This window comes from Sminthopsis crassicaudata, chromosome 2, assembly GCF_048593235.1.
Source record: "Sminthopsis crassicaudata isolate SCR6 chromosome 2, ASM4859323v1, whole genome shotgun sequence".
Lineage (NCBI taxonomy): Eukaryota > Metazoa > Chordata > Mammalia > Dasyuromorphia > Dasyuridae > Sminthopsis > Sminthopsis crassicaudata.
Window position 1 is genome coordinate 433,016,079 of NC_133618.1, and position 21,440 is coordinate 433,037,518.

Consider the following 21,440-nt stretch of genomic DNA (forward strand, 5'->3'; position numbering starts at 1 on the left):
GTATAAAAGTCTTCTAAATTGTGAAAGAAGTGAGAGGATAAGGCAATAGAAAGGAGAAAAAGGAAGAGAGAGAGAGATTTTTAGTGGGAGCCCAACTCACTCAGAAAAGGGTTAAAACAAGAACAACTTATACATTTAGAGGGGAAAAAAAGTCTTCTAAAATTATAAAGAAATAAGAGGGTAAAGGAATAGACTAAGGGAGGATTAAGGGCAAGGGAAAAGAATCGGGGAGAGGCTAAGAGAGGTAGATTAAGTAATGGGAAGGCAAGGTAGTGGGAAGAAGTAAAGCAGAGGAGTCAAGAGTAACAGGAAATAAGAAATATACACAAACATAAAATAAAGATAAGTAGAATTTATTATGTAATAAAAGTAGGGGTAATAATCATGATCTCAAAGTTAAAGTTAAAATAAAATTAATCAAAAAAAGAAAAACAGGAAAACTGTACTATATGTCACTCATGTTGATCAATATTGTTTTAGATTGTTTAAAATAACTAGACAATATAAGATTGGTATATTACTGTAATATGGGAAATGATGAATAAGTGCAGTTGGAAAAATATGGAAAGACTTGGATTTGTGAAGGAAGATGTTATCCATTGTTAGAAAAACAGAGGATACATAAACATAGTATAATCTTACATAGATGCATATGAATGTATATGTATATAAATGTTTGTGATTATAGAATCTATATAATGTTATATGTATGTGTATATGTATGTATATGTGTGTATATCCATGCTTAATTGTAGTCTTCTTTGGGAAGAAGTGGAAAAAAGGATAAAGAAAAAAATGCACAGCAGAGAACAAAAAAAAAAACCTACAAGGAAGCAAATAAGACTGACAGTTCTGAACAGTATTATATAGGCTTTCTTTAAATAGAAATTAATTGCTTTATCTTTTGAATCCCTTTCTTTATTCTACTGTGTATGTGGCAATTTTTTTTCTTATTTTGTATTTAAGTTTAAAATTAACTAATTAATTCTAAAATATTATTCAGCACCCCATGAATTCTCATTGGAGAATCGGAGATGTGTAATTTGGAAGCATAGATCTAGTCCAAACATCTTATTTTAAAAAGAAATTGAGGCCTCAGCAGGTTAATTGATTTGTGCCAGCAAAAGGTCAGAGGTGTGATTTGAATTTAGGTCCTCTGATTCTGAAAACAATGTTTTTGCTTCTTCCCAAATTCTATCAATGGTCCCAGCATCTTCAGTCACTCTAATATTTGATTTGACTTCTTTGACTCCATGTTTAGAAGAATAATGTGAGATGAGGTTCACCCCTCACATGCCATTTGCAGTTAAATTCTCTCATTTCTCCATCTTCAATATGCCTCATGAATCCATTCTCCTCTCTCACCCTAATTCAGGTCCTTATCATTCCTCACCTAGACTATTGTATCAGTCAATAGATCCTAGGTCAAGCTCATGTGGTCATTGTTTGGGACCTAATTGACTCAATTTGAATGTGAGAATTTTCTGATTCTGATATATGACCACAGATCATGTCATTGTTCATTAGGAATGTACACAATGTAGTAGCACAACTAGGTCACCTCTGGCTGAGCCTCAATTTCTATAGTTCAACCTTTGTAAAAGATTGATAACAATCCTTAGAAGAACATGTTGGAGAGCTGTTCTCTGTCTTTTGACTGGAGTGGTCATAGATGTGGAGATAAACTAGTTAACCTCTTCATTTTCAAATGAGAATCTGAGACCTAAAAAAATTAGGCAATTTGTGTAATTTCATATAATTAATAAGTAACATTACTAGGACTCATCTGCCTCTAAATCCTGTGCTCTTCTTATCAGTTAATTATGTGCTGATATGTTAGTCCAACCAGTAGGTACTCTACCCACAACCCACATATCTCTTACGGGTGAATTATATTCACCCATAATTGTTTTCTTTTAGTTGCCCATATTGAAATTTTCATTTGTAACAGTAAGGTTTTTTCAGGCTGTTCTTTGGGAATGACTACCTATTTCTTTTTTTTTTTTTTTCCTTACATTTTGCTGAAATTTTATTGCTTTGACTGTAGCTTGAAATAAGTAGGTCAATGGCTGAGTCTTTATTCTTATATATTGTTAATCATATTTTTGTTACAGGATGTGGCTTGCCTTTATCTATTTATCTATCCACTATGCAATTTTTTGTGTTGTCATAATTTCTATTTTTTTCTTATTATTATAGCTTTTTATTGACAAAATATATGCATGGGTAATTTTTCAACATTGACCCCTCCTTCCCTCCACCCTCTCCCCTAGATGGCAGGTAGTCCCATACATGTTAAATATGTTAAAATATATATTAAATACAATATATGTATACATATTTATACAATTGTCTTGCTACACAAGAAAAATCCGATCTAGAAAGAAGGTAAAAATAACCTGGGAAGAAAAACAAAAATACAAGCAAACAACAACAGAAAAAGTGCAAATGCTATGTTGTGGTCCACACTCATTTCCCAGTGTTCTTTTGCTGGGTGTAGCTGGTTCTGTTCATCACTAATCAATTGGAATTGATTTGGATCCTCTCATTGCCAAAGATAGCCACATCCATCAGAATTGATCCTCATATACTATTGTTGTTGAAGTGAATAATGATTTCCTAGTTCTGCTCATTTCACTTAACATCGGTTCATGTAGGTCTCTCCAACCCTTTCTGTATTCATCCTGTTGCTCATTTCTTACAGAACAATAATATTCCATAATATCCATATACCACAATTTATCCAGCCATTCTCCAATTGATGGGCATCCATTCAATTTCCAGTTTCTAGCTACTACAAAAAGGGCTGCCACAAACATTTTTTGCACATACGGATCCCTTTTCCTTCTTTATTATCTCTTTGGGATATAAGCCCAATAGTAGCACTGCTGGATCAAAAGGTATGCACAGTTTGACAACTTTTTGAACATAGTTACAAATTTCTCTCCAGATCCATTCACAACTCCACCAACAATGTATTAATGTCCCAGTTTCCCCACATCCTCTCCAACATTCATCATTATCTTTTCCCATCATCTTAGCCAATCTGAGAGTTGTATAGTGATATTTCAGAGTTGTCTTAATTTGCATTAATGACTATCTATTTCAATATCTCTTTCCTGTTTGCTGGAATGGTGTGATAAAACTTTCTTTCTTTCCTTCTAACCCTAAAACATGGCCCAGCTCCTCCCATTCTCCTGCCCCATGGATTACCAGAATTGTTCCCTGGACCTGATCGGCCCCAGCTTTACTAATATAACTTCTTGACCACCTCAGAGCTTAAAAGATTCTAGCCACACATAGTCTATGCCCCTTGGATTTGGTGAATTTCTGAAAACCATAGTAGTTACCATGTCTTTATTATATTCTGTCTTGACTAGACTGATTTCTGTATGGTCATGCATCCAGAAGAACTAAGGGCACTGGTATATTTGTTGTATATATTAGGGCACATCTGCTGTATTAGGACAAAGTAAACTTCCTTTTTCAATGTCTCAAATGCTTCATTTTGTCTCAGTACCAAACCCTAAAATAAGATAAGAGCCACATCTAACAGAAGAACTAGTGGGGTTGGATATTATTTCACTGAGTCTAACACAGTATTGTCAAGCAACTACAATTTTATTTTCTTTGTGAGCATGAACCAAGACACATGTTAAAAATGTCTTAAAATGTCATGTGCTAGTGGAAAATGACATGAAATTAAAACTTGTACCTAGAGAGCACCTGTGACATCATCACATTTCCTATATTTGAAACTCCATTTATGGCTCTTACTACCTTCCCAGGATACTGATTTTAGTTTTTTTCTTATGTAAAGAAATATTTGCTATGTAATTTCCACCCATTGATGGAATGTAAGCTCCGAGTGAAAGGACTATCTTATTTCAATAGTTTTATCTCCAGTGTTTAGCATAAAGTAGAGGTTTGATAAATCATTGATTGATTAATCCCAATTCTGCCAGGGAGGTCTAAACAAAATAAGACTATCTTCTATCTGTGCATTCTTCCATGTGAATCTCTTAGGTTGCCTGGTGAATAGAATGCTGGACTTGGGATCAGCAAGACTTAAGTCCTCCCTCACTTATTAGCTCTGTAATTCTGGAAAAGTTACATGACCTGCTTGTCTCGTTTATAATAGCATCCCACCCACCAACCGGGATTGTTGTAAGGAAAAAATGAGATATATGTAAAATGCTTTACAAGTCTATATAAATGTTAGCTATTATACATTAATAATAAATAGTCCTGTATTTGGGAAAGGAGAAAGAATTTAATAGATTAACTCAAACCAAATTTAGTAGAAAATCATAATAATAAAAATAGCAAGAAAAAATTTTCTGCATGAACCTGGGATACAGAGTCCCACAAATATACATGCTGTAAGCAAGAAAAGCAAACAAATCTAAGGAATACTTATTGAGAGAAACATGAGAAGTGTGGCATGGTAGAAAGAGCTCTATTAAAGGATCTTTCATATTCCAGCTCTTAAGTACATTACCTCTCTGAATTTAGGCAATTCACCACCTCCCTATTCCTCAATTCTCTCATTTACAAAATAAGAAACCTGAAACTTTCAAAAGAAATAGAAATCACCTACTTGCAATACATGATCTTTTCTAAGACAAAAAGTTCCCAACAGAAGGCACTATTCAGGAACAATTCATATAAAAAATAGAAGGAAAGGTAGACAATATTTCCAGAAAACTTCAGTTTTTAAAAATCATCCCTCAGGTGTCAGAAAAGCAAGATTGCTCAAAACATAGACTGTCCATACTAGAGAATACTATAGAAATGATCTAGTCTACCCCTTTATTTTGTAGATCCATAAACAATATTTTGGTACAATGGATCAAGATGGGAAAAGGAAAGGGACAAAGCAATTATATAGTACCTATCTGGGCAGCTAGGTGGTACAGTAGATAGAGTGCCAGCCCTGGCACTGAGTTTAAATCTGGCATCAAACATTTAATACATAGTACCTGCGTGATCCTGAGCAAGTCACTTAACCCCTATTGTGCTACCAAAAAAAAAAAAAAAAACAAGCTGAAGAAGAAAATGGCAAAGTACTTCAGCATCTTTGACCAAATTGGGTCATAAAGAGTTGGATATAATTGAAACAATTTAATAGCAATAAAATAGCTCCCATTATGTGCCAGACACTGTGCTAAGAATTTTTACAAATATCTCATTTGATTCTTACAACAGCCTGAGGGGGGTTCTATTATTACCTTCATTTCAATTGAACAATTGAGTTAAAGCAATTGAGGAAAACAGTGATTACATGACTTGCTTAGGGTCACACAATTAAAGCATTGATCTGAGATGGAATTCACATTTTGCCAGTTTCTATCAAAAGTAACCTAAACTACCAAAAGTAACCTAAACGGGTTTCAATATCTTCATTTGTAAAATGGCTAAATTAGATGTCCTCTGAGGCCCCTTCTAGTTCTACGTCTGTGGTCCCATGAAACATATGTGACCAGAGTATATGTATGAAAGGGTAACTCATACATACGTTCAAACATACAGGGCAATCATCACACATGATTCTGTGTAGCATATAGTCTCTGCCAAACATGTAACTGATGTATAGCCTCATATTGCTCTGTGATAGTCTTGTATGGGGGATGGTTGATGGTTCTTGTTGGTCCATGGTTGCTCATAAGCATGGCTCCACTGGGCACAGAATTGTAAAGCCTATTCTTCCCATGCAGAGTACTCGGCTAAAGTATTAGAGCTTCCTCTATAAAAGGAATAATGAACTCTGACATTTTTTTAACTTAAAGAATAAAGATAGAAATCAAAGATAGAATTCATGATAGAAAAGCAAAGCTCTCACATACCAAGACTAAGGAGAAAAGTGTTTTTTGTATTATATTTTTTATTATAGCTTTTTATATACAAGACATATGCATGGTCAATTTTTCAACATTGACCCTTGCAAAAACCTCTGTTTCAACTTTTCCCCTCTTTCCCTCCACCCCCTCTCCTAGGTGGCAGGTAGTCCCATACATGTTAAATATGTTAAAGTATATGTTAAATATAACATATGTATACATATTTATACAGATATCTTGTTGCACAAGAAAAATTGGACTTAGAAATAAGGTAAAAATAACCTGGGAAGAAAACAAAAATACAAGCAAACAACAACAGAAAAAGTGCAAATGCTATGTTGTGGTCCACATGCATTTCCCGGAGTTCTTTTGCTGGAAGTAGCTGGTTCTGTCCATTACAGATCAATTGGAACTGATTTGGAGCCTCTCATTGCCAAAGATAGCCACTTCTATCAGAACTTATCCTCATATAGTATTGTTGTTGAAGTGTTTAATGATCTCCTGGTTCTGCTCATTTCACTTTGCATCAGTTCATGTAAGTCTCCCCAAACCTCTCTGTATTCATCCTGCTGGTCATTTCTTACAGAGCAATATTTCATAACATTCATATACCACAATTTACCCAACCATTCTCCAATTGATTGACATCCACTTAGTTTCCACTTTCTAGCCACTACGAAAAGGGCTGCCACAAACATTCTTGCACATACAGGTCCCTTTCCCATCTTTAAGATCTCTTTGGGATATAAGCCCAGTAGTAGCACTGCTGGATCAAAGGGTTTGCACAATATGATAACTTTTTGAGCATAGTTCCAAATTACTCTCCAGAATGGTTGGATCCACCAACAATGTATCAATGTCCCAGTTTTCCCACATAGCCTCCAACATTCATCATTATCTTTTCCTGTCATCTTAGCCAATCTGACAGATATCTAGTGATATCTTAGAGTTCTCTTCATTTGCATTAGGAGAAAAGTCATTTCTTCCCAAGGAGAGTCCATTGACTTTCAGAGCCTTAACTAAAATAAGATTCTTCATCTTCAGGCATTTTTTGAAAACAAAGGATAGTCTCAGATAAGTATCAAAAGTAATTTTTTTAACCTCTACTTCCTGACTACCAAGAGAAAGATCTATGTCAGAAATTTCATTCTTCCTTAGGGTTAGAAAATCTATGTGACTCTCTGATTTCTGCATGGGGCTCTTATATATTCCCAAATTTATTCTGTGGTAATTCTATTTTTAAAAAAACCCTTAAAGAGTCATGTGAATCAGACCTGTTATAATTGTAATTTTTTGTGGACCCCAAAGTAATTTGGAAATACCATACAAATGAACATGAATAAGCCCAGGTAGGTAACCTTATATATTATATTTATTTCCACACATGTCATTTGCCCTCTAGTAAACTATAAGCTACTTGAAGGAAGGCACTATATCATTTTTCATCTTTTTATCTGTGTCATTAATATAAGACCTTGGCTATAATAGGTACCAAATATATTTCTGATTTATTGAATTTAATTACCAATCAATAAAACAGCAAAGATTTATTTGGCATCTACTATGTGTCAGTTAGTATGAAGTGGGCTGGAGGTGCAAAGATGAAAATGCAACTGTCCCTGTTCTCAACAGGGAGAAGAATAACATGGGAGGGAAAAACATGTATTTTTAAACATGTAGAATATAAATATAAAGTTTGTACCAAGTAATTTTGATGGGGGAGACACTAGCAGCTAAGGAAGTGTGAGCTGAGCATTAATGAAAACTGAGTATCGTAACAAGCAGAGATAAAGTGAGATGAGTGAATTCCAGGCATCAGAGACAGAGTATACAAAAGCCAGGAAACCAGTGGTAGACCATCATGTATGAAGAAGAGTAAGAAAGTTGAGAGGTCTGTGGATTATGGAGAACAAAAATGCAAAGTAGTATGTGAAAACTAGAAAGAAACTGCAGCCAGGTGCACAGAGCTTTAAATGACAAATAAATCTATGTTTTTACAGGTAATAGGGAGTAAAATGGAGTTTACTGAACAAGAAAATGATATGCCAGATCTGGGTTTGGGGAATTCCTCTTTAACACATTGTTTGAGTGATGGATTGCAAAGAAGAGCAATTTGAGGCACAAAGGTCATTCAGGAGACTCTAGTGATGATAGTTTTGGAAATTACAGTCCTTGGATTGAAAAGAATAGGGTTTGAAAAACTTTGGGCCTTCATCTAGTCCAACGTTCTCATTTTATAGTTGAGTAAATGGAGGCCCAGAGAGGTTATGTAACTTTGCAAAGATCATACAACTAATGATTAGTAGAGTCAGAATTCAAACTTGGGTCCCCTCACTCCAAATAGAAGAGTCTTTCTACTAACCACTCTACCAACTCTTCCATTTCATAGAGGAGGAAAACAAGGCTCATGGGACACAAAGCCTTGACCAAAGTTACCCCTTCTTTGTGATCTTCCAAAGTTACAGAACTCCTTTCCAAATCAAAGACTTTTCTGTGTATCAAATCTCCAAAATTCATTCTGGGCAAAGCTCCCCATCTGCTCTGTTCCTCAGTGTTATCCTGCATTCTAAGCCAGGCTGAGATAATCCATTCTGAGAAAAGATGCATAAGTGACTTCCAAGGTTTTAAAAGCAGGATGTACTAACAACTCCAGAAGAAAACTATGTTTCCATCCTGTTTGCTGAGCAAATACAGCCAGAGAAGAATGCTGCAGAAAATCAGAGATTTTCTTAATGTCACAGTGATTTACAGATTGCAACCAGGACTAGACGCCAGGTCTCCTAACTCCCAAGACATGACTGTTTCCACCACATCACATTTCTTTCATAGGCTCTCAGTTGCTAAATAAATAGAAACCCATGATGTACCTACCAAAGGGCTAGATATGTAGTCAGATTATTTGGGTTCAATTTTGACTGTGTTCCTTTCTTGTGTGACTTTGAGTAAGTTACTTTATTCCTCTGGAACTCAGTTTACCTATTTGTTGCTGAGAAGTTTGGACTAGAAGACCTAAATTCTTTTAATCTATGGTCTACTAAACAGCAGAAAAGAATACCAAATTTGAAGTGAGAGGGTTTGGGTCTGGCTATATCACTATTTATGTAGGCACTTAATAAATGTTTATTGAATTAAATTGAATTATGTGACTAGGCAAATCATTTCATGTCTTGATTTCTCCAAATGTAAAAAGCAAAGGTTGGAATAGATGGCAGTTTCCATCTCCAAATAGTATGTCTATCTTCCTCACAACTGTCCTACACTGACTAATCCTATTTGTCATCTTTGCCAATTTATAGGATTTAAGGTAAAACCACAAGGATGCTTTGATTTGCATTTCTTTTATTATTAGTAATTTGGAGCATTCTTTCATGTGGTTATAAAGAGTTTATCGCTCTTTTGCAGACTGTTCACATACTTTAATCACTTATCTATTTGGAAATGGCTTAATGGACATATAATATATGGATATCCATATATATATTACTCATTTATATGTCTTGTACACCAAAGACTTCCCAGAGAAATTTAATTAATTTTTTTATTTTTTATCCTAGATACATTAATTTAGTTTCTGCATAAACTTTTCTATTTCATGAAATAAAAATCATCAATCTTGCCTTTTATAATCTTTTGGTTAAAAAATACATTTCCTACTTGTAATTATAAGAGGTATATGACTTGCTTCTCTTCTAAATTTTTATAGTGTGATCTCTAATGTTAAAAGCACATATCCATTTAGAATGTCTTTTAAAGTGTTGATATAAGCCTAATTTCTGCCAGACTACTCCCCAATTTTCCTGGAAGATTTTTTCAAATAGAAAATTATTTTGTAAGTAATTCATATTTTTTATTTTCTTAAACTAAGCACTGAGCCATTGAGTTCCATTATTTCTGATTCTTTCTTGTTTACTTTATTCCATTGATCTACAACCAATATCAAATAGTTTTGATGATTATTGATATATTATATAGTTTGAGCAGTGAAAATGCTATTCCCATTCATCCCTACCTCATTTTATCTCTCTTGATATTCTAGATATATTATTATTGTTTTGTCAAGTTCTATTTTAAAAATAGGGATAGTTTTATGTCCATTTTAGCCATCTTTAAACTTTAATTTCTTTATCTTCTCTTATTTTTATTGCTATCTACATCTATATCTATTTTTCTATCAATAAATAGTAGGGAAAGTGTGTATCCTTACTTTACTCTCATATTTATTAGAAAAGGCTCCAGTGTATTTCCATTTCATTTTCATTCCAGTTTTAGATAGATAATTTTATGATATTAAAAACATCCCTCTATACCTGTATTTTGTAGTTTTAACATAAATGAGTATTGCTCTATGTCAACAGATTTTTTACACCTATTAAAATAATCAGTGTGCTTTTATTAAATGTTTGTATTAAGAATAAGTTAATACAAAATGTCAGAACTATCCCCTCTATTAATAAAAATCTGGAATTCTAGCAACAGCAGAATAGATACAGCGATAAAGATAGGCAAAAAGGACATAAAACTACCCCATTAGCTGATTCTATAACAGTTTACTTGGAAAATTCCAGAGAATCATCTAAGATTCTAATTGACATGACAGCAGCAAAGTTTTAGGCTACCAAAAAAAATTCTCAAAAATCAGCAACCTTTTAATATAATAATAACACAACAAAAGAAGCAATAGTAGGGAAAATTCATTTCAAGTAACTACAAAATGCATAAAACATTTGGAGATAACTTCCCAAAGCACACAAAGTCTTTATAGATTTAATTGCAAAGTACTTCTTAAAGAAATAAAGAGCAATTTAAATAACTCAAGAAATAATCAGTGCTCATGGCTAGATCAGGTCAATATAATAAAAATGAAAATGCTACCAAAATTAATTTAAACTTTTACTTAATTAAATTACCAAGGAATACTTTCCATAACTTGATAAAAGTAATAACAAAATTCATTGGAAAAACAAAAGATCAAGAATGCCAGAAAAAATGATGAAAAGAAATAGGAACAAAAAGAAATTAGCACTTCCAGAGTATATTAAAAGTCAGTAATCAAAACATTTGGTACTGGTTAAAGAATACAACAGACTAGACAAGGGAGATAATGATACAAAAATGATACAACTCAATAACCATAAATTTAATAAAGTGGAAAGCATAAATTACCTAGAAAAGAAACATCTCATTTGATAAAAACTTCTAGGAAAACTGGGAAACAGTCCAGCAGAAATTAGGCTTAGATCAACCATATTCCACTATATATTCTAAATGAATATGTAACCTTAATATTAAAAATCACACTAAATAAAAAATATTAAAAGAAATAGATCTTATATCTCTTAGCTATAGATAGGAAATATATTCATAACCAAACAAGAGTTAGAAAAAATTACAAAAGATAAAATAGGTAATTGTTATTACTTAAAATTGAAAAACTGCACAGGCAAAATTAATACATCTAGGATAAGAAGATATAGTCAGTATACTCAAAAGGCTATCAAACTGTGCATATCCTTTGATCCAGCAGTGTCTTTACTTGGTCTATATCCCAAAGAGATAATAAAAAGTATCCCAAAGAGATCATAAAAAAGGAGGAAAGGACCTACATGTGCAAAAATGTTTGTAACAGCCCTTTCTGTAGTAGCAAGGAACTGGAAACTGACTGAATGCCCATCAGTTATGGAATGGCTAAATAAGTTATGGTACATGAATGTAATAGGATATTATTGTTCTGTAAAAAATGATCAATAGGATGATTTTAGAAAGGCCTGGAGAAATTTACATGGTCTGATACTAAGTGAAATGAGTGGAACCAAGAGAACATTGTATATAGCAACAAGATTATTCAATAATCAATTCTGATTGGATGTTACTATTTTCAACAATGAAGTGATTCAGGCCAATTCTGATAGACTTCTGATGGAGAGAGCCATCTGTATCCAGAAAGAGGACTATGAGGACTGAATGTGGATTTACAACATAGTATTTTCACCTTTTTATTGTTGTTTCCTTGTTTTTTGTTTTCTTTCTCGTTTTTTCCTTTTTTGATCTGATTTTTTCTTTTGCCCCATGAGAAATGTGGAAATATGTATAGAAGAATTGCACATGTTTAACATATATTGAATTACTTGCTGTCTAGGGGAGAAGAGAGGGCAAAGGAAGAGAGAAAAAATTGAAGCACAAGGTTTTGCTAAGGTGAATATTGAAAACTGTCTTTGCATATATTTTGAAAATAAAAAGCTATTTTAAAAAGATGTATTCAAATGGAAAGGGGAGGAGGAATCCTTGTATCAAATTTTTCTGACAAGGGTTTGGTATCCAAGCAATATGTGTATGTGTGCATACATGTACATATATGTGATGAATAGCTGTTCTCTATTAAATATGTGAACAATTTTCAAAAAAATTGGAAAGTTTCCACAATTAAATGAAAGAATGTTCAAAATCACTAATAACAAGAGAAAGCCAATCCAAACATTGAGTTTTACCTCATAACCTGCAAATTGACAAAAAAGACTCCAAAAAATGGCAACTATCAATATTGTAGAAGAGAGACACACTAAGAAGTTTTAGAAGAATAGTCATACTAATGCATTGTTTGTGCAGTTATTAAATGGTACAACTATTATGGAAAGCACTTTGGAATTATGAAAATAAAATTACTAAAAAAATGTCCATAACCCTTAAGACACATTAATAGGCTTATATTCCTAGGAAGCTATCACTAACATAGCTCTTTATATACTCCAAAATGTTTGTAGCAGCACTTTTTGGGACAACTAAGAATTAGAAACATAGTAGATGCCTATCAATTGGGGAACAGTACACAAATATAATAAAATATTACTATGCTATAAGAAAGGATGTAAGTGATGAATACAAAGAATCTTGGACATAACTATGAACTAATACAGGATGAAGCAAGATATATATATATATATATACATATATATATATATATATGTATATGTATGTATCATAATTACAATAATATAGATAAATACAACTACATACCAAAAAATCAAAAGTAAATTCTTTTAAAAATAATAACAATGGATCAGAACTCAAGTAAAGAATTATGAGAAAACACCCTCACCATATTCCTTCATGGAAATGAGCAATGCATAAGTATTACACATTGCACATTTGGGGTCCTTTTCAATGTATTGATCAGTTATGCTGACTTTTTTATTCATTTCTAAGAAAAAGTACTATTTGTCAAAAGTGACAGTTCTCTGAGAGAGAGAAGGGATATTTAAGATAACTGTGGTGACGTAAGAAACAGAAAATATTAATAAAAATTATTATTAAATAAGAACCAAAAGGACCCTTAAAATACAAAACATAGAATATCAGAGGAGGGAGAGTCTTTGAACCATTATCGTAGGATGATAAAGATGTTATAGAATGATAAGCTGAAAGGAATCTCGGTTGTTCTCAGTCTCTTCATTTTACTGAGTAAATTGGAGCCTAGAGTGTATAAGTGATTGCTTATGAGAAAGTGATAGAGCTCAGATTCGAACTCAGTTTCTTTGACTCCAACTTGATCCATCTATAAAATGAGAGATTTGATTAGAAAAGACTAAGGATCTTTCCAGCTCTGGTATTCTAGATCCTAAATTCTTTCCCTTCCCTGAGATCTTCTGAGTTTATATGATTCTTTGAATAGTTTTTTGTTTTCATCAGAATTTTCAGCAGGGATTTCCAAATAAATACTCTAATTTCCTTATATTTATTAAAATAAGAATTCCTAAAAATTCCCTTAGGGAACTTCCCTGCTTGGCTGAGATCATGAATTATGCGAGTACTTTTTTTTAGCTTGGTTGAAAACAATAATTGGCATTTCCTCTAAAACTTTCTATTCCTGTTTTCTTTGATGGTCTGTCAGGGAACAGTTTGGTCAGACTGGGACCTAACTTCAAGGTGAGTAACAAAAGGAATTTTCATTTTGAACCTCAAGGCACTAAATAAAAAGGGAATAAGTATTTATATAGCACCTACTATGCAATAAGCACTATCCTAAGCACTTTTTACAAATATTATCTCATTTGGTCCTCCAAACAACCTTGTGGGGAGGAGCAGATTCCTTTTGTTGCTCAGCTTAAAGTTAAGTCCCAACAGCTGACCAATTTGTTTCCTGACAAGCTAAATCTATATTTAGCACAATCCATCAAAGATTTCAGACCCTCTCGAGATATACAGAATATCAGAGCTAGATGCGCTATTAGGGAAGGAACCTCTATTTCCTCTCATTTGGCTCATAGGAAAACTAAGACCTCACAGAAGAAAAGAAAATTGCTAGGAGTCATGCAGTTTGAGGCAGAGCTGAGGCTAGAACCCAGTCTCCTAACATTTAGCCCTATGCTTCTGAACATATCTGTGATCAAAATGTTCATCATTTGCTTAGTCGTTGCTATGTAGCTATTCCTGATGATATAAAAGCTCAATATCTCTAGACCTCTTAACAAGTACTCATCAACTGTCAGATCTAGATGATACAGAACATTGAAAGAGGAATGGAACTTAGATAAAACTCGTTTAGTCAGGTTACTGTGTGGCTCAGTGTAAAGAACCTTCAAAAATAGATCTTAGAAACAGGAAAACCTGAATTCAAATCTTATCTGTGATACTTATAATTTTTATCCTCTCTTAGCCTCAAATTCCTCATCTGATCAAATGAAATTACATAAGTGTAATACTGACCAACCTGAAGGTCAGATTAGATTATAGCTTATACCTATCTCAGAGTCTTCTAAGTTCCTTAAGAGAAATTAAGTAGTTCCTTTGTGAATGATTCCAGTCACCAATAGTTTTTCCCAAAAGGATCTGCTGTACCCCAGTTCCATTTAACCACTAACAGACCGACTTTTTAAAAGAAATTTTTATTCAAAGATAAAATAACAAACTTATTCCCCAACATATGGGGCTTAATCATCTCCTGTACCACTTCAGTCTCTAAGGAAAAGAAGGAGATTGGGTTCATAGCTTAACTTGATTTCCAACAGAGCACAGTCCAAAATTCCAAGTATTATCCATCTTTAATTTGAATCCCAGAATCTTGCTTCCCAAGAATCTGCTGGGAAGTGACTGATTACAACATCCTACTTGTATTCTTACTCCAAGGTCACCATGACTCAAACTCCCTATTCTGGTGAGAAGTATGAACTGGGTGTACTTTTGCTTAAATCTCTATATAATATAAATGTGAGTTATCTATAAAATGAGAATAATAGTACCTGAGATTATAATTGATAGAATTGTTGTGAGAATCAGATAATTTATGCATAAAATGTTCCAAAACAAAGTGAATTCAAAGTGTTGAATAAAAATTCCACTCTAAACAGCCAATACTGTCAAATAGTTATATCAAATAAGGAGCCCTGAAAACCTAAGTTCTGTGTCAGATACTTATCGACTGTCCCTAGACAAGTCACTTAACTTCCTCTGAGCCTCATTTTGCACCTTTATAAAATGGGAATAATCAAAGTACTTACTTCAAAAGGTTGTGAAGTTCAAATAAGATTTTTAAAACTTTCCCAAGGCAGATGGCTAACTGATTATGAACCCAAAATGACTTTGTGTTTTCTGCATACTTTAAGTACCTATGGGGAAATGGTCATATTCAGAACCCCCTTTGCCCCATGGAGCCTTTTTCTCTATGCACCAACTTGTGCTTCTCCCTGCTTTGAATTGTAGCTATGGATGAAATGAAGAAACTATTTACTGACTTGTACCTTAAATTATAACAGTTGGTTTGCTGTTTATAACAGTACAAGGATGAAAGGTAGCATAGTCTCTGACCTCTTAAATAAAGCTCACTTCTCCTTGGAGGAAGAAGAATCATATGTACAGAAATAATTATGACATACATCACATAGATATTATTCACATATAGTATATACTTCTATAAAAATATTCCTCCTCCCAGAGAAAGGTCGCCAATGGGAGAAGGAAGTCAAAATGGTGGAGAGATATTCCAGGGTGATACAACATCTGAGGCATAGGCATGGTGACAAAGTATAGATTGGGCAGTTTGGACTCTTCAGAATGAAGGATGAAAATATCCATTTTCCAGGATTACTGGCCACTGACCTATTATGATCAAAGAAGAAAACAAAATGCAGAGGAAAGTATCCAGGGATTTAAGATCTAGTGTCAAGCTCACCTAGGCAACCATACCTTCTAATGTCACACTCTCTAATTTCTCCAATTTAGACACACTTTTGCTGCTTGAGAAAAGAGGGGAGAAAGAAGGTTGAAAAGGAAAGATGATGAATTCAGCTTTGCCCATGATGCTTTTGAGGTTCTAATTGGTACAATCACTGAACAACTAAAGATTGTGTTCACTGAAAAGAGGTTTAAATCCAGATCTTCTGATTTCAGGTATAAGACTTTCTACAAAAAAAAAAAAAAAAAGACTTTCTACAAAGTTTATGTTCAAAACAAAAATTTTTACCTGGAGAAAATAAAAGAAAATGAAAAGATTTGTCCACTTAAAATTTCAACACTGATCATTTCTGTAATTAAACTCCAATCCAATCAAAGATTAATTTGTTTCTTTCCAAAAAAAAAAAAAAAATCCTGAGTTCAGCATTGGAGGAAAAAATCGATAGCAAAGACCCAGAAAATAAATGTTTTCTGCATTCATTAGCTGCCTCCAGGCCTTGCCTTGATTGATTCCCCATCCTTGATTCTTAGTTTTGACTGCTAATGGCAGCAAGGGTTTATCAGACTGTCTTCCCTTCTATTTCCTTCTCCCAGCCCAACCCCTGGCTTTTCAGAACTTTGTATATTCCCTCAAATTGGGGTTTATTTGGCTTGTTTATGGAGAGGTAATTTATAGAATCATGGGGTCATAGAGAGTTAGATCTGGAAGGGGTATAAGAATATAGACAAGAGAATATGAGAACTGAGAGGGTATTCAGAAAGCTGAATTGTCAGAGCTCAAAAGTGATTCTGTTATGGAAAGCCTGATGAATTTGAAATCAGAGGACCTGACTTTCCATACTTTCCTTTAGACCTTACTACATCTGCCTTAGACAATTTATTTAACTTTACTGAACTTCCTGGCTTCCTGCTCTACAAAATGAGGAGCCCTGAAGAGATGATTTCTAAGAGTTCTTTCAGCTCTAAAATTATAATGACCTTATGAAAAAATAGAATCTCAACGTGGGAAAGGATCTTAATCTCTAATTTCAGAGGAAACTAAAATCTAGAGGAAAAGAGAAATTATTTTCTCAAAGTCACAAGATAACCAATTCATCAATAATGAGCAAATATTTGTTAAGAACCTACTGTGTGTACTACTATGTATTTTAGGCTCTAGGGAAGACACAACGTTTTGATAAAATATAGTTGACATTAGACAGTATTACAAAGACAGAGTTCTTTCTCATAATTTGCAGTACTAGAGTTCATATAGAACAAAAACTTGGAAAATGCTTTTTCCCAAAAATATGGAATATGATAGCATAGGGAGATAATAAGACTGGCCTGAAATCACAAACAAAGTAGGGAGTTTTCTTGTCCCTGGCAGATACACATAAATGTAAGAGGGTAATGATCTTGTTTCCTTCACTTAGATTTTTTTTGCTTTCTCAGCTGCATTTTCATGCCAAAGGTCATTTTGAGAATACCAGACTTTACATAGCAAGTATTGGAGGCTTTGGTGCAACAACCTTGAAATGGAATTGAGGATGGGGTGAGGCTCAGTATCCTGATCAGGATTAAAAATATAAATATCCTATTCCTAATTCAGAAAGTTGTGTGAGACACTGGACTTCAAATCAGAACCATAAGTAGACCTAATCTTAGTGTGGAAGCATACTGACTGAATTTTGTTAGTTGCTTTTAATTAAATACCATGGGTCATAATTGATTCATATCTCAGACAACTAACCACTAAAAGTACCAAGCTGCTCCTATCAGAGAAAATCTCTCTGACTGCTACATTTTAGCAGATAGGAACAGAAAGTCAGTAGATAGTCCTGAAGATATGAGGCACAGAAGATGGTTGAACAAAGAGCTCTTGGGCCATGAGACTGAAAGAAACACTCAGAAGAGATAATGGAGCAGAGACTCAACACTCAGAACAGAATGTACACACCCAATGGAGAGAAGAGATGTAATATCTAATAGAGAACAGAATGATTTTATCAGAGAACATCAAAAGCCCTCTATAGAGCCTTTATAAAGCAGTAATGGGGTTCTCTTATTTGTGCATTTGTCCTTATTTTGAAATCTGGCTGCATAAGTTCCTAATACACGACCCTTCAAGAACATTCCCTATGTATATATCCTCCATACTTGTCATGTATATTCTCTGAATTGCTCTGCTCCCACTGGTGATATGATAACCTGGTGAAGAATGTATCCCATGTGAGGGAGCAGAAGGAATTATTTTACTGTCGCCTTTTTTTCTAGACTGCTTAAAGTAAGGTATTTTTTTTGTTTGTTTTGAACAAATGTGTCTTCTGACTAACTGGTAAAAATATAGGTAGGGGTCTATCAGCTATGTTTTTGAGTTGATGCTGACCCAAGAGTAGAACAAACAAGGTAGCTTCCTAGTTTCTCCTCTACCCTTTTTATTTGAATTTCAAATTCTTTACAGATCTCTTCTAGGAATTCTTTTTGGTACTGAGACCTATTAACATCATTCTTTGAGCTTTGAATGTAGCTGTTTTGACTTTGTATTCTTCTTTTGAGTTTGCTTTGATTTTTTTTTTGGCACCATAATAACTTTCCATAGTCAGGTTCTTTTGTGTTGTTGCTTGTTCATTTTTCCAGTTTATTTATTGATTTTTAACTTCATGTTAAAGTTCAACACTACTTCTAGAATAGAGTAGGTTTTTTGTGTGCTGTTATTTACAGAGTTAGTTCTGGGAATCTGTAAGTATTCAATTCTTTCAAGGTGGTATGATCTAAGGAGGGGTGTGCTCACGGCTCTGCTAGCTTGTGCTTTGATCTGTAAGCAACCATAATCACTCTGAAACTGTGACCTAAAACTGCTTATGGGCAATGCAACAGAACCTGTCCCCAGTGCCCACAAAGGATCCCCCATAATTTCTTTCTATTTTTCTGATCCCCTTACAAACTATGGACTGAGTACTACAGAAATCCTACTGTCAATTAAGCACCCCCAAGATATGTTCGTGGCATGTACCCACTGTAAAATGGCCCAAAACCTTGCTACTGGCTTGCATTGAAGTTCTGACTTGACTGCTTGCTGAGTGTGACCTGCACTGGATTGTGCTCCACCCTCACTCCAATGAGACAGACCTTTTCTGTCAGTCTTCTAAGTTGTTGTGGAGCTGGAAAATTGTTTTACCCCATCTTTTTGTTGGTTCTGCTGTTTCAGAATTCATTTTGTTGCATTATTTTAAAGTTGTTTGGAGAAGAATTTAAGAAAGCTAAGACAAATAAATGTCTGCCCTTGCTCAACCATCTCCACTTTGCCCTGTCTAGTCCTTTTAACTGCCTATGTCTAGTATGAATTCCTAATTCCAGACAGCTATCTGTTTAATATTAGAAATTTCCTGTAATTCCAGTTTAAATTGTTGTGGAGATTTTCTATACCCAAAACCTATTTGGGAGTTTGTGCAAAAAAAATAAAATAAAATAACTCACAGGAATCTATGTAAAGTCCAGAGCATGAATCCCACTTTGCTTCTAACATTATCTTTTACTATGATGAAAAGTTGAGCAATAACCAGTGATAAACAAAGTATGCAAGATCATTGCTCATATTCCTGACTAAACTATATCTATGTGCCAGGAAGAACAAAAAAAAAAAAAAATCCTGGCTTTTTCCACTGATTTCTGGACAAGGAAACTTAGAAGGTATATGCAAGTAGGGAAATTATTCTAGGCATAGGGTGGGGAAAGGGGCAACCAGTCTGAGGACATAGGAAATAGAGAATTGCATAAAAGAAATAGGAAATCAGTATGGATAGATCAAGGGGAAAATAATAAGTGAGACAACTAGAAAGATAGAAGGGGTCCAGTTGCTAATAGTATTAAAATCAAACAAAGGAATTTATATCTGATCCTAGAGGTAATAGGGAGCCACTGGAATTTAATGAATAGGAGATGACATGATCAGATCTGTGCCTTAGGAAAATCAATTTGGTGGCTATGTGGAGAATGAATAGGAAGGGGGAAATATTCGAAGAAGGGAAGACAATTGGAGGCTATTGCATTGTGCAGGTGAGAAGTGATAAGGGACTGAACTGGGATGGTGGCCAATGAATAGAGAGAAGGTAGAGATTTGGCAATTGACTGGATATACGGGGTGATCCATAAACAGTCAAGGATGACTTGAAGCTTGAAGGATTATGCTATCCTCAACAGAAAGAGAAGAGTTTAAAAGAGGTGGGTTTGGAGGAAAAGATAATTAGTTCTGTTTTGGACAGGGTTTGAAATACCTGTAGGGCATCCAGTTAGAAATGTGGAACTAGAGGAGTTATCTGCATAGAATTAATAATTGTACCCATGGATGTTGATGAGATTATTAAGTGAATGAATGCTGCAGAGAAGTGCTATCCAAGGACTAGTCATTACATAGTCTAGGGGCAAGGGTGAAAGTGACGTTGGTACCATCTTAATGTTCAAGGTCACAGATGCTCTAGATTAGGACCCACCTCTATCTCTGGAAAACTTTGCCAATTTCATATAAAGGGAATACAAATTCAACTCAACAACTAACTCTGTCTGTCATGGAAAAAGAAATAAGTGAGATATGGTATCTGGCCTCCAGGAATTGTCAGTCTAAAAGTACCTTAAAAGCTCCAATACAAAGGAGTATATAAAAGTGATATGTGATGCATACTTCAGGGTAGGAGAATTGGGGAAGGCTTCCTGGATGAGGTGGCGTTTGTCATGGACCTTGATGGACAAATAAACAAACCAGGCTTGGCAAAGTCAGGAATACAAAATCCTATGTTCTGTGTTATTAAGGTCCCTCCCTACTGTGGTATTCTGGGTTCAATGACTTAAGGTCCCATTACCTTTGATGCTCTGTCTTGTGTGTTCTAGGAGTCTTCTTACATTCTGGGTTCTCTTTTCTAAATTGCTGTCCCCCTCTAGTATTTTCTAGCCATGACTTTAAGTTTCCATAAAGCTCTGGCATTCTTTGATTCTAAGTTCACTGGGGATATTTTCAACATCTCCACTACTCTGCAGTCAAATATCTGATCCCTCCCACTCTGACTGTGACTCACATATACATGCTGCTTTCCTGTGTGTGTGTGTGTGTGTGTGTGTGTGCAAGTGGCAGAAGAAGGAAGAGAGAGAGAGAGGGAGAGGGAGAAGGAAAAGGAGAGAGAGAGAGAGAGAGAGAGAGAGAGAGAGAGAGAGAGAGAGAGAGAGAGAGAGAGAGAGACGCAAAAAGGAGGGGGAGGAGGCAGAGGGAGGGAGTAAACCTCTGTCACTCACTATAACCACTGCCATCATATTGGGGTCTGGGAGAGCTCCAAGACGTTAAATCGTGTGCTGCAGGAAGTTGAGCCAGAGAGACAGACCACAAGAGGCACTGAGAATCAGGGGCTCTGCTATCCTGTCAGCAAATCCTCCAGCTGCTGACTGCATCAGGTACAGTAGTGTACA

At 34.7% G+C, this 21,440-nt stretch overlaps 1 protein-coding gene and 1 long non-coding RNA gene across 10 annotated transcripts in view; one reads left to right on the plus strand and one right to left on the minus strand.

Moving 5' to 3' along the window:
• The window catches only part of LOC141557066 (uncharacterized), a 145,002-nt gene that overhangs the window by 93,641 nt on the left and 29,921 nt on the right, over positions 1–21,440 (minus strand). The window lies entirely within an intron of this gene.
• Positions 21,093–21,440, plus strand: part of HRH2 (histamine receptor H2) — a 53,073-nt gene continuing 52,725 nt past the window's right edge. For 7 of the 9 annotated variants that reach the window (XR_012486701.1, XR_012486705.1, XR_012486703.1 and 4 more), the window contains exon 1: positions 21,093–21,425. The gene's annotated coding sequence lies outside the window, so the exon portion shown is untranslated. The remainder of the gene's footprint in view (positions 21,426–21,440) is intronic. The other 2 variants (XM_074292161.1, XR_012486702.1) reach the window with 2 other exon arrangements.